We start from the raw sequence: 12,422 nt of genomic DNA on the forward strand, positions 1-12,422 counted from the left end.
CAAATTCCAGACAGAAAACCATTGGTCTCAGAGGGTAAATAGACCAATTCCTCTAAACATCTTCCCCTGGAATAAGAGAAAGTTTAGGAGCACACACTGCCCTTTCTTGTTTCCTACATTTTTCACTGCTCCCAGGTGTCCCTAGAAATGATGCTTGGGGCTTATAAATTAGAAACTCTGTTTTCCTCTCCTGTGTAGGGAAAACCCTAGTTCTTCCCTAGTGTGTCTTTCTTTTACCCAAGTGTCTACTTTACTACTCACAGAACACTTCATTTCTGACACTCTGGTTACTTAATGTGTGGAGGTTTTTCTTCACACCATGTAATTCTCAGACACCTGCAAGGTGTCCAAGAATTCAACTCAATTCTGACATTATCTACCTGGAGACAGCATCAGATCACACAGGTAAGGACTCAGTCCCACAACACTGCCCCCATTCACACACACAAATTTCAGAGGCCAGGCCCACCCTCTGCTTATCACTTGTGCTCCTGACCAAGCAGCTTAGACTGGAGATTCCAATGACCCCTCCTTGTGTTCAGTTAATTTCCGAGAGCAGCTCACAGAATACAGGGAAACACTTACATTTACCAGTTTATTAAAGGATATAACAAAGGATTGAGATGAGCAACCAGATGAAGAGATATCACAGAGCAAGGTGTGGGAGGGTCCCAAGCTCAGAGGCTTCTGTCCCTGTGGTGTTGGGGTACGTCACCCTCTTGGTATGGATGTGTTCGACCAACTTGGAAGCTCTGTGAACCCTGTATTATGGTGATTTTATGGAAGCTTCCTCATGTAAGCATGACTAATTATTAATTCCTTTCCAGCCCCTCTCCCCCCTCTATGGAAGACAAGGGGTGAGGATGAAAATTCCAAGGTTCTAATCATGGCTTGTTCCTTCTGGTGACCAGGCCCCATCCAGCAGCCATTCAGGAGCCCACCCATTAGAACAAAATATATTCCTGGTTCTCTTATCACTTAGAAACTCACAAGGGTTTTTGAGCCCTGTGTCAGGGACAGGGTCAAAGACAAATATTAGAACAAAAGATGTCCCTACTGTTCTTATCACTTAGGAAATTACAAGGGCTTTATAGGAGCTCTGTGCCAGAAACTTGGGCCAGAGACCCATGTATATGTTTTCATTATCTCACAGGGCTATTCAAACGATTTACTAATTTCAGGAGGCAACATGGCAGGTGGAAAAATATGATTTATAGGACACAGACTTAGGCTTACATCATGTTGTCAATCCCTACCAGTTTTGTGACATTGACAGTTTATTAACCTAAGCACCTGACCTCTCTCATCTATAAAATGGAGATTTTAATACATACCCTGCAAGGTAATTATAAAAATACAATGAAACGGCATAAGTACTTAATACAGTTCTTGGAACATAAATGACTTTCAAAACCTATTTAGTCCCCTATTCCCAATCATTTTATACATGATACTTAACAGTTTTTATACTTCATTATCATGCAATACAAGAATATCACAGAATACCTTCAATACTCTCATTGGGCTAAGTTAGATTATTTTGTTAATAATACACCTGGAATTCTTTTCACATATGGAAAGATTTTAGAGTTGGTTGCTGACACACTGTTAATGCTAGATCATAACTTTAAACTACTTAAAGAGAGTTGATGGACATAAAAGGTGAACTCACGGAAGGGCAGTGGCAGTGGCAAAAGTTATTTGGAGGCTCAGACTCTGTGGCAGTCCCCACCCCAACCCCCACCAACCTGGTTAAGGCCTAATTCATCGATGCTTAAGGTAAGCTCTGACAATGAGCATCAGTGAAAGGAATAGATACCACTGAGAAAAACTATCTACTGAATGTGAAGTCTTGTGTTTCAGGACATGGGCTGTTTTTAAACCTTCCCTAAAGAGATGCTTCCTTTTTATGGAAGCATAAATGTTACCATTTATGAAATGGTAGGAGAATGTGCTGCTTTTTAGCCTAGGAGAAGTACCCAAATTTCTCTCCCTTAAACAACTCTGAAGAGTTTGCTGTTCTACTCTGCAGGTATGAGAATTAGTAGCAAGCTGAGTGATTCAGATTCTAATGTAGAAAATTTGAGATTCATCTGTCAATCACAGTATTTGTTTAAATGCCAGCTGTTGCTAAATGGAGCTGGTTAGTACTCTAAGTGCTTGTGACAGAGAAGGCACATCTTAACATCACCAATACTTCCTCTATCCTTCTCCCTCCTTCCCATACCTCTTCACTCCCTCTCCTTTCCCTCTTTCCCCCAGACATGAAGAAAAACCATTGAATGGATTCTGGAACTAGGCAAGAATTCACCACCACCACTCTCCTCCTTCCACTTCAGTGGCATTGCAAGAGTCTCAGTTCTTGCCACTTTCCCTTTTGTGCCTTCATATTTTTTCTGATATGGAGGGATAAGAGTTTGCTTGGCTCAAGAGAGAAATTCCCCAATTCCTACTCTACAAGGAGACTCCCAGATATGTCCAGAAGAGGATAGCTAGGTGCTTGATGCTTCTAGATAGACAAAGACAAAGATAATCTCAGAGATGCCAGACTGTGGTGAAGAGACTTTAGGCAGGTCCTGTGGTCCCCACCTCCTGTGTTCATGCCTCCTGATCTTCTCCCATTGAGTGAGGGCAGGAAGTGTGACTTGCTTCTGACCAATGAATACAGCAAAGGTGATGGAATATCACTTTCACAATAACTTAAGATTAAAACACATCTCACTAAGAGACTCTTTACTGGCTTTGAAGAAGGGGTCATGTCGAGAAGACCTACTTTAAGTTGCTTAAAATGACCTCCAGGTGACAGTGGACAAAACTGTCCAACAGCCATAAGGACATAGATGCTGTCAACAACCAAGTGACCTTGGAAGTGGCTCCTTTCCCAGCTGAGCCTTGGCTCAGGTTGCAGCCCTAACTGACACCTTGATTGTAACATTGTGAGACTTTCAATCAGAGGGTCCAACTAAGCTGGGAAAGACTCCTGATTTATGGAAAACTTGAGATAATAAACACATGTTGTTTTAAGCTACTAAGTTTGTAGACACTGTTATGCAGCCATATGATACATTATGAACACAAACAGAAGTTGGAAGCAAACCTCAGAGAGCACGGGGACAGGGAGGAGGGACAGACCTATTGGCTACAACTGGTTACTGAGAAGTAAGTAGGACCAAAGATATTTTTGCAAGTAGTGATCCCTTGGAATCAGGCTCTGAAATGGAGTTGAGCGTGCAGGAAGTTTATTAGGAAGTGCCCTCGAGATCAACACCTGTAGAAGGGAGGCAGGAGAACTAGTCAACACAGAGGGAGAACTGGGACAGAGGGCCAGGAAGGCATCAGCCAACTCAAGCGATGCTACAACTAGAAAGGCCTCTCAGTTGTCATGCACTGGAGGAGGTGTCTGAGTCTTTGTATCACCATAGTGAACTGTCAGTGGAGAAGTGCAGCCCCAGGAAGGTCATAACCTTGAGTACCATGGCATCACGTGAAGGCTGTCTTCTGTAATCTCAGCAACTGAGACTACATGCCCTTCATTGAGGAGGGATCTGGGTCTGGCCTCACCATTCCCATTACAGACATGCAACTAGCTGGACTAGACTGATAACTAACACACAGGTTGCTCTGTCACTTTACCAGGCTAAAGAGGACACTTCTAAAACTAACAGTTTTGAGAGTGGGATGATCTCAAATGGATGATTAACTTCCTGTCACAAAGCTGGAATACAAAAATAAAAATAAAAACAAAGCTGAGTTATAGAAAAATTGTTGTATTATCTGTTGGAAGACCTATTATAATTACACCAAGAGCATAAGAATAAAGATATATTGCAAACAGAAAGCTAAGAAAGATTTCATGTATGAGAAGGAACTGACGGTACTCTCAAAAAAGAAAGATTGAAAAACATCTAATGAACAGACTTGTGCAAATGTGCAGGGCAGGGTTAGGGGTACAAGTGAGGGGTGGTATAGCATTCTGGGGCCAACAAGAGCATGATGTCCTCACCTATTTTAGGGTGTTAGAGTCAAGGTGTGGGAGCCATAACTGTAACTCAAACAAAGGATGATTACAATACAGAACCTGTGGTTTTAGAAAGAGGATCATAGCCACTGCCAAAACACAACAAAACTCTTTATCTTCCCCTTCCCACTCTCCGATCTCCTGCCATTAGCTCTCATTGGCCAACTCAATGGGAAGCCAGCAGGCAATATGTCCAGGAGATGTAGCCCAAAGTGGCTAGCCACCCAGCTTACTGAGGGAGAAGGAGAAGAAGATGATCTGGGAAGGGTAAAGAATGCCCATCATGGGTGGGAAGTGAAGAAGAAAACCATAAGCTAAGGAAATTAGGATGAATAAAGTCAGAGAGATAGAAAATTCCAGAACCTGTTTAAATAATACTCAGTCATCTGATGTGTTCGGAGTATAAGCACCTTGAGGTGGTAGTTTGAGATGGAACAGACTTAGTTCAGGAAGGAAGGAGGGAGAAGGGATTGAAAAGATCCTGTCCAGAGGCTCCCATCAGGAAATCCAGCATACCCTGGTAAAATAGGACAGGACTGATTTATGTGTCTTATCCCATATATTTACTCTAGGGAGTCAGATGGAGAATGTGACTGGGCTGGGGATTTTCTGACTATGTAATAGTGAGTCCAGTTATAACAAGCTTGTATTGATTTGCATCTGGTTATCCACATCAGGTTCTAGATACACTGTTGCTTCATTTTTTTCATTACAGAATTGCCTACCAAGACCCTTAATCATTGCTCTTGATCACTTTGATTTTCCTCCAGTGTTGAGGGACTGAAGAGGCCCTGTTAAATGTGATATGCCAGGTGCATTCACATCATTGTCACGTGGGACAAATCTCTTGTGTGGTGTAAAACCACACAGGCATGTGTTGCAGCTAATTAATTGGATGATAACCAATCTCTCAAGTCTTTTCCAACATTATTACTTTCCCTGCTTTTCACACCCATCATGTCAACACATGTTTCCTCAGTCTCTTAGCTCATCCTTTTGCTAGCAGTCTAACTTAATTTACCAACAGATTGTTTAACCTTTCTCCATTCTTTTTGGTTGTTTTGCCTCCATTGATATTTGTAACATCTCCTGGGGCAGTATCTCCTTGGAATTCTATTGACATACAACTTCCTCCATCTTCTGGAAGAATTTGCCAGTACACAACGAGTTACACTTCTAAATGGTTACATTTTTCTCCCGAAATATGCCATGTCATTTTTTGCATTTTCCTCTCTCTTCAAGTTGGAAAACTACTTATACTGAGCAAGTATTTGGTGCCAAGCGCTCTCCAAAGCATAATGCTATCTGCCTTTCATTTGTTCAATTGTTCCTCATAAAAACAGTGTCTTATCACTTCTCTTCAAGCAATGTATGGTTCCAAGTGACCATGTAATTTGTACAGCATCACATAACCAAAATGTTTCAGAGCCAGGATTTAAACTCAGGTCTCAATGACACCAGAAACCATAAACTTTACCCCTAAGCCACACTTTTTAGAGCCATCTACCATTCTCCTTTGTTCTCCACAGGTAGCCAATATGGTTATTCTTAGAAAAATATAAAATCAAATGAGCCATTAACTTTTTAGAGGGACTGAATTAGTGTTAACTCTTCGAAAAGTATTCACATTTTATAAGAAGTCTTAAGAAGAGAACTCCAAAAAAGGCCTCTAAGAATGTTTTTTAGGATCACAATTGGTTGTGGCAGTTACTTTTGGATAAAGAAGTCTTTGGCCACATTCACAATTTAGTAGGCAGCTCTCCCAATCTTCCCTATGAGGCTAATTTGTCTCATCAGTAAGAATTGACAAAGACTGAACATTTTGTTTTGTACAGCAAGGTACATTTTTACTTTCCTGAACAGGATGCTACTCAGCCCTCAATTTTTCACTATAGCATTGATTCAGTGCTACAGTGGAGTGCCGTGACCTACCACCACCAGCAGTGATGCTCCCATCTCCTTATACACACAGTGACATGTGACTTGAGAGGTTCCAGATTCTAGAAATGTTAGGTTGCCTTCCAGGAACCTTAATAGGCGTGAGACTAAGACCGTGATTCTTAATCACTTTGGCCTGGAAGAAACTTCGTTCACTGTAAAGATTTCTTTTCATATCATGCCTCCAGCCAGAAACATTTCTAAATTGGATAATGGTGCCTCATAGACCATGTAGGTAATGCTATCCATCTCTAGATGTCCTTGGAGGAGATCTATATACTAGGAATCTCTTGGGAATTTTTTTGCTTTTAAGCTTCATAATTTTAGTGATGCATGATTAAACAAGAAAAAAAATGGTCTCTGGGAGAGTAGCTATCTTTAATCAATCCATGAGATCAGCAGCTTATTCTATCCTGATCATTGATTGGAATGTCAAAATATAAGAGTAAATAGTAGGTGATGAAAAAATATGAGGTAAATGAATGGATTCTCAACATTTGTTGAGTATACTAGGATATGTGAGACACTATGTAAAATTAAGGATACAAATATTAAATAAGACATCTTAGCTGCTGAAATGGAGTTCATGGTTTCAAAAAGAAATACATAACTGAGTTTAAGTACAAGGTTTATGTCCATTAAGCATTCTAACCAAGTCCATATTCTAAGCACAACATGCATATTGTAAAGTATACAAGGTCAGACTCTATCCATTAGTTGGTGACTGCTTTATGAAAGCATAAGCTTCATTTTCTATGAAAAATAAAAACAGAAAAGTAGAAAATCATGATGAAGAGAGCTTGACAAAACAATGAATGTACTTATTTATTGTAAAAAAAAATCTGTATTCTCTTTGGTGTGCTATATTAAAAACAAACTTGTTTGGTGGCACTTGGGTGGCTCAGTCAAACATCCAACTCTTGATTTCTGTTCAGGTCAAGATCTCATGGTTTGTGGAACTGAGCCCCGGGTCAGGCTCTATGCTGACAACATGCAGCCTGCTTGGGATTCTCTCTGTGCCCCTCCCACACACACTGGAGCTAAAAGTTTTATCTGGAATTCTCTCTTTGCCCCTCCTCCCATGCATGTGGGAGCTAAAATTTTAGCTGAGAAAAGAATGCTAAGACTTAGACCAAAGACTCCATACTGAATTCTGAAATGAGGGGGAAAAAAGGATAATAAGCTAAATAATTGACATTAGAATGGACAGTCAGGGCACCTAGGTGGCTCAGGTGGTTGAGCATTTGACTCGATTTCAGCTCAGGTCATGATCCCAGGGTTGTGAGATAAAGCCTCACATTGGATTCCATGCTGAGAATGGATCCTGCTTAAGATTAAGATTCTCCCTTTCTCTCTCTCTCTCTCTCTCTCTCTCTCTCTCTCTCTCTTTCTCTCTCTCTCTCCCCCCCCTTTCCCCCACTTGCACTCTCTCTAAAATAAAATTAAAAAAAAAAAGAATAAACTGTCATTCACGGTAGCAGTGGAAACTGTTCAGAACTAGAAGCGTGATCAAAAATATAATGTACATGTTTGTTTATTTGGCTCCAGGGATGGGATGAGGACAAGGGACAATGTAGGGCTGAAAGCCTCTAAAAAACATAGTAAAGACCTTTGTGCTGAGATTGGGTAAGCAGTGTTAAGTACCACCCCTTACTGAGTGCTATGAAATAGTTTTTATCCTTTTATAAATACATATGTCATCAGTATGATTCTCTTTCCAAATTCAATGGTACCTTCCTTGTGAGATAACCACCACCTATATGCTTTCCTGAATATCAGAAATTATGTGAATAGTTCCCAGTTTGGAATAAGTAATCTGAATTTTAAATGTCTTATTTTTAAAATAAGCTAGGAACTTAATTAAGATAAATATTCTCTTTTAAAAGGCTCCTAGGATATAAGCTGAAATGTTTTTGGCATGTTCCCCTGACTTTCTCCCTGTAAAACAGAACATACTAAACCTCAGGATTAATTCCCTATGCCTTCTCCAACAGTTTTGGCACCAGGGAGAGTTGTGTATTTCAGTAACTATAGGTCATGTTACTTGGGCATTTTATTTTTTAGAAGCATGCTTTAGCCAGGGATGTAAACCCAACTGATATTGTCTTAACCCAGTTAGGTTTATTTATAATACATGTGGCTTAATAACCGTCCATCAATAAGAGGAATCTAAAATAAGCAACATTTCCAATAACAACAACAAAACTATATTAAATTGTCTAAACATTCTGTGTATTTTCTTAAGAATTCATTACTAATGACAGCTTTCTGTAGGATAGATCTTTTAAGTCATCCCTTTGTCTGGCATCTCTACTTCTACTCACTAATGATATTTTGTGTTCCACAGTTTTCTTTAGGGGCCTTAGCTAACATTTTAGTTTTAGCTACTCTTTATACTGGACTTTTCTCAGCCAATCTGGTTTGGAGAAGGTAAGATATTCATGGTTTCCTGAACCTGTGTCCGTTCCTCTGCAAACACTTATCTGTATAAGCAATTGCTATGCTCCTTATTGGTCTATTTGACTTTTTGTTCCAATTAAGAGAATTGTGAAGTAGATCCAGTTGTAGTTCTAACCCTAGTAAATATTCATGGTCTAGGCAAAATGCAGGCAATGTTTGGTATTCCATTCATAATATAATGGGTCACTTCTTTGGATGCTTTAGCTTTTCTATAATCTGACAGGAAAAAGTAATGGTTGTCAGGCAAGAATGATTTCTCATAACCAATACATATAATAAAAAATGACATAAACAGATATAATGTAATCTATCTTGTATTTACCTTTTTTTTCTTATTGCTGTAAATCCTCTATAATGAATGCCTGAACATGTAATATGTGTAATTTCCATTATAATGTATTGGCACCATATTATGGGTGACAGTTTTTAAAAATTGCTTCTCTGCCTTTACTTTGTGTTCAGTTTGAACAGTAAAAAGTTATTCCTTGATGTTTACTGCCATGGAGAGTTAAAGCAAGTGAAACATGTCATAAAAGATGTGTGCAATGTAAGCTCAGCTGTATATCATCACTGTGTCACTTGGTTTTCATGTTTAAGCCATTTACATGCATTACTAGGAACACATTTTAAAATGATGGAAGCACTAAGAATATGGTGCATGATTCACAATACATATTTTGTGGCCTAAACAAAACTTTTCTAATAGAAAAAAAGGTTGACTTATGATATTAAGAAATAGTGTATGCTTTTATTTCTAGAGTAATATATTTTATTTTTTTTTAATCTAACATATATTGACTTACTCTTGTGTGAATGTCAACGCTGGGGTTCTATTTTTCATTTGCCAGACTGCAGGCTTACATTTTGAGATGTTGTATGTATTTAATATATTTTAGTTCATAAAAGTTGCTCTTTTTATTAATTATCTGGAATAGCCACCAGGATGTGGTTTCTATGAGGTGATTGTGCAACACTGTATAACAAGGGGGGGATGCAATGCTATTCATGAGTTCTCATCTGGTCCTTAGTCCTTTTTATTGCAAAACCAGCAGCCTTCAACATGGTTCGTTTCTGGCAATTTCCCAAGAGATCTCTCCCTATACCTCTCACTTCCCATTTTGGACTTGCTGCTCTGGGCTGTCTTCCTAATTCTCATTATCTCTGACCTCTGGTTCTCCTATTAGGCCCTTGATTTGGGATTTTATAACCTTCTTTGTCTTTGATGCCATCATATTCTTATGACTCTGTATGTTCCCTAGCAAATGATATTTCCTAAATGTCGAACAAGACTTCTAGTGTCAGCCATGGGTTTCCAGGATCTTACTTGTTTGGACTAACTTCTGGCTAGGGAAAAAAAATGACTTAGATATTTGACACTCAAAAGTGATGCAATACAAAATAAATGAATTTGTAAGCTAAAGTCACCTAGATATCCTTGAGCAATGTTTTCATATTCATTACATGGGGCAGGCTGGTTGTCCACGCCTACCTGTAGGGTCAGAATGTGCCCATATGGGCTCCCTCTGAGAGAAGAAAGATAAGCAGAAAGGGCAGGATTCCCAGTAACTAATAAATGAAAGGGTCATTACTAATAAATTTATGTTCACAATTAATGCTCCATGTGGGAAGACTTAAGATTTAGAAATAAGGGTTGCTTAGCAGGACCTACTAAAATAGGATTCAACACCGGAAGCTTAGAATCAGGAACACAGCAAGTGGTAAGTGCTGGCCAAGGAGTGGGCGAACCAAGTGTGGATGGAATGAGCTATGGAGAGGAAAGCAGATTCAGCCACATATCTACAAATGGGGGAGCCCCTTTGGGAAATTTATTTACAAGTCTCCGAAAGGCCTGGGTAGGCTTTATTTTTCTAGAAGCAAAGATAAGTCAGATTTTTGTTAAGACTTTTCACTAGCTATACATCAGAACCATCAGGTACAAGTCTCATGCTAGCTACTTGACAGTATACACAAGCCTGTCACTTAACTTCCTAGAGTGTTCGTTTCCTTCTGGGTAAGTGGAAACAACAAAACCGTTCCTTTGCTCCTCACAGAACCATTGTGAGGATCAAATAAAACAAAAGAAGTGTAGTGCTTTGAGAAGGATCAAGAGATTTTGTAAGCAGGAGCCACTATCATTACACAAGCAAAATTATGTCATCAAGAATTCCTTTTTGAGTTTATCCACTTTTGGAAGGTATTGAGAGGCTGATACCTGACTGTTTGCAGAATACAGCAATATCCTCTGAGAAACACAAGGACCAACATCAGGAAATGCAATCATTACTGTCCATTTACCTTTGCAGAACAGAAAATCAATAAAGATATGCATATAAAAGCCAAGTTTCCTGCTAAAACTCTCAAGCAGTGAGGAAATTGTGTTGAACAAATGATTATGTATATCATGTCTTTTTCTTGTTCACAGTCCCATAATCAAGTTTTAATTTTATATTATATAGTAGAGGTATATATAGATATATTTATAAGTTATATATAAAATATGTTGAATATATTTTTAATATTTTTATTTTTAAAAGTATTATTTGTAATATTTATATGTATAGTCTGGGTGTTATTTCATAAAATGTAGTACCTTTGAAAAACAATACATTTGCACTAACATTTATATATATATCTACAGAGTTTGAAAATTTTCTCAAACCCCTGGTTAATATTTTCAAGTGCATTTAAGATCCAACTATCATTTATGGTGTAGATGTGTAACATATGTCCAGTTGACATCAGTGTGTGGAGATATGCATATGTATAGAGAAATTTTAATTTAAGAGTGCTTTAATGCTTTCTCTCTAGAGAGAAAGCAACTTAGATTAACAGTACCATAAACAAGGTATGTCAGCCCTTTTTCTCTTGGTTTCCTCATCTAAAAATCAAAGATAATAATTACTTACTTTAAAAGAGTTCCTTTGGATTAAATGCATTAACCCGCATAAGCAATTAGAAGTGTGGCAAGACCATTACTTGAGCAGTTTAAGACTTTCTGAGATCTTAACAATGCAGTATTGATGTGGGGACTGTAGCTAGAGTAGTAACCAAATGGAGGTTTTAAAAAAATGTATCATTTTAGGGGTGCCTAAGGTGGCTCAGCCGGCTAAGTGTCTGACTCTTGACTTTGGCTGAGGTCATGATCTCATCGTTTGTGCGATTGAGCCCTACATCGGCCTCTGCAATGACAGAGCCTGCTTGGAATTCTTTCTCTCTCTCTCTCCCTGCCCCTCCCCTACGTGTATGCACACACACTCACTCTCTCTCAAAATAAACGTTAAAATTTTTTTTAAATGTATCTTTTTAAGAGGCATCCATTATTCATGGATATGAGCAATTATGATACTGAGTTTGGTAAATGCTGCAACCTTAAGATATAATGGCAGGCAGTGGGAAGAGTCATGAAGTCAAATTGCTCAAGGTCTAGGATTTATGAGAAGCACCATGAAAATCTGAATGAAGTTTTGGGTTAGAATTACTCTTATCTTAGAAGACCTAACACAGCTAAAATCATGCCTCACTAGGTCTCTCCTGTCAAAGAAGTTCCTAATTGATGTAAAGGAGATTTCATTCTCTTCTGCTGGAGAGGCTTCAATGTGGAAAAGAAGGGATAACTTAAATTTTGGCCATATCTGAAATACCGGCGGGGGGGGGTGGGGGGGGGGGGGGAGTGGGTCCTGATGATAATCTAGTAGAGTCATAGCAGGTGTGATTTGGAGCCTCTTCTGAGCAGGGCAGCAGGTGAAGCCGACTGTGGGTCAGCAGACACGGCCAAGTTGCAGATACAGACGATATGATATAAGAACTAAAGACATGAGGCAGATAAATGACATATCATATGTGTTAGAAAAACTCCTCTGGCAGCCATGTGAATAACAGAACGATGAGGGGCATCTGGGTGGCTCAGTTGATTAAGTGTCCAACTTTGGCTGAGGTCATGATCTCATGGTTCATGGGTTTCAGCCCATGTCCAACTCTGTGCTGACAGCTCAGAGCCTGGAACCTG

Source organism: Panthera uncia (genome assembly GCF_023721935.1).
Source record: "Panthera uncia isolate 11264 chromosome A3 unlocalized genomic scaffold, Puncia_PCG_1.0 HiC_scaffold_12, whole genome shotgun sequence".
Taxonomy (NCBI): domain Eukaryota; kingdom Metazoa; phylum Chordata; class Mammalia; order Carnivora; family Felidae; genus Panthera; species Panthera uncia.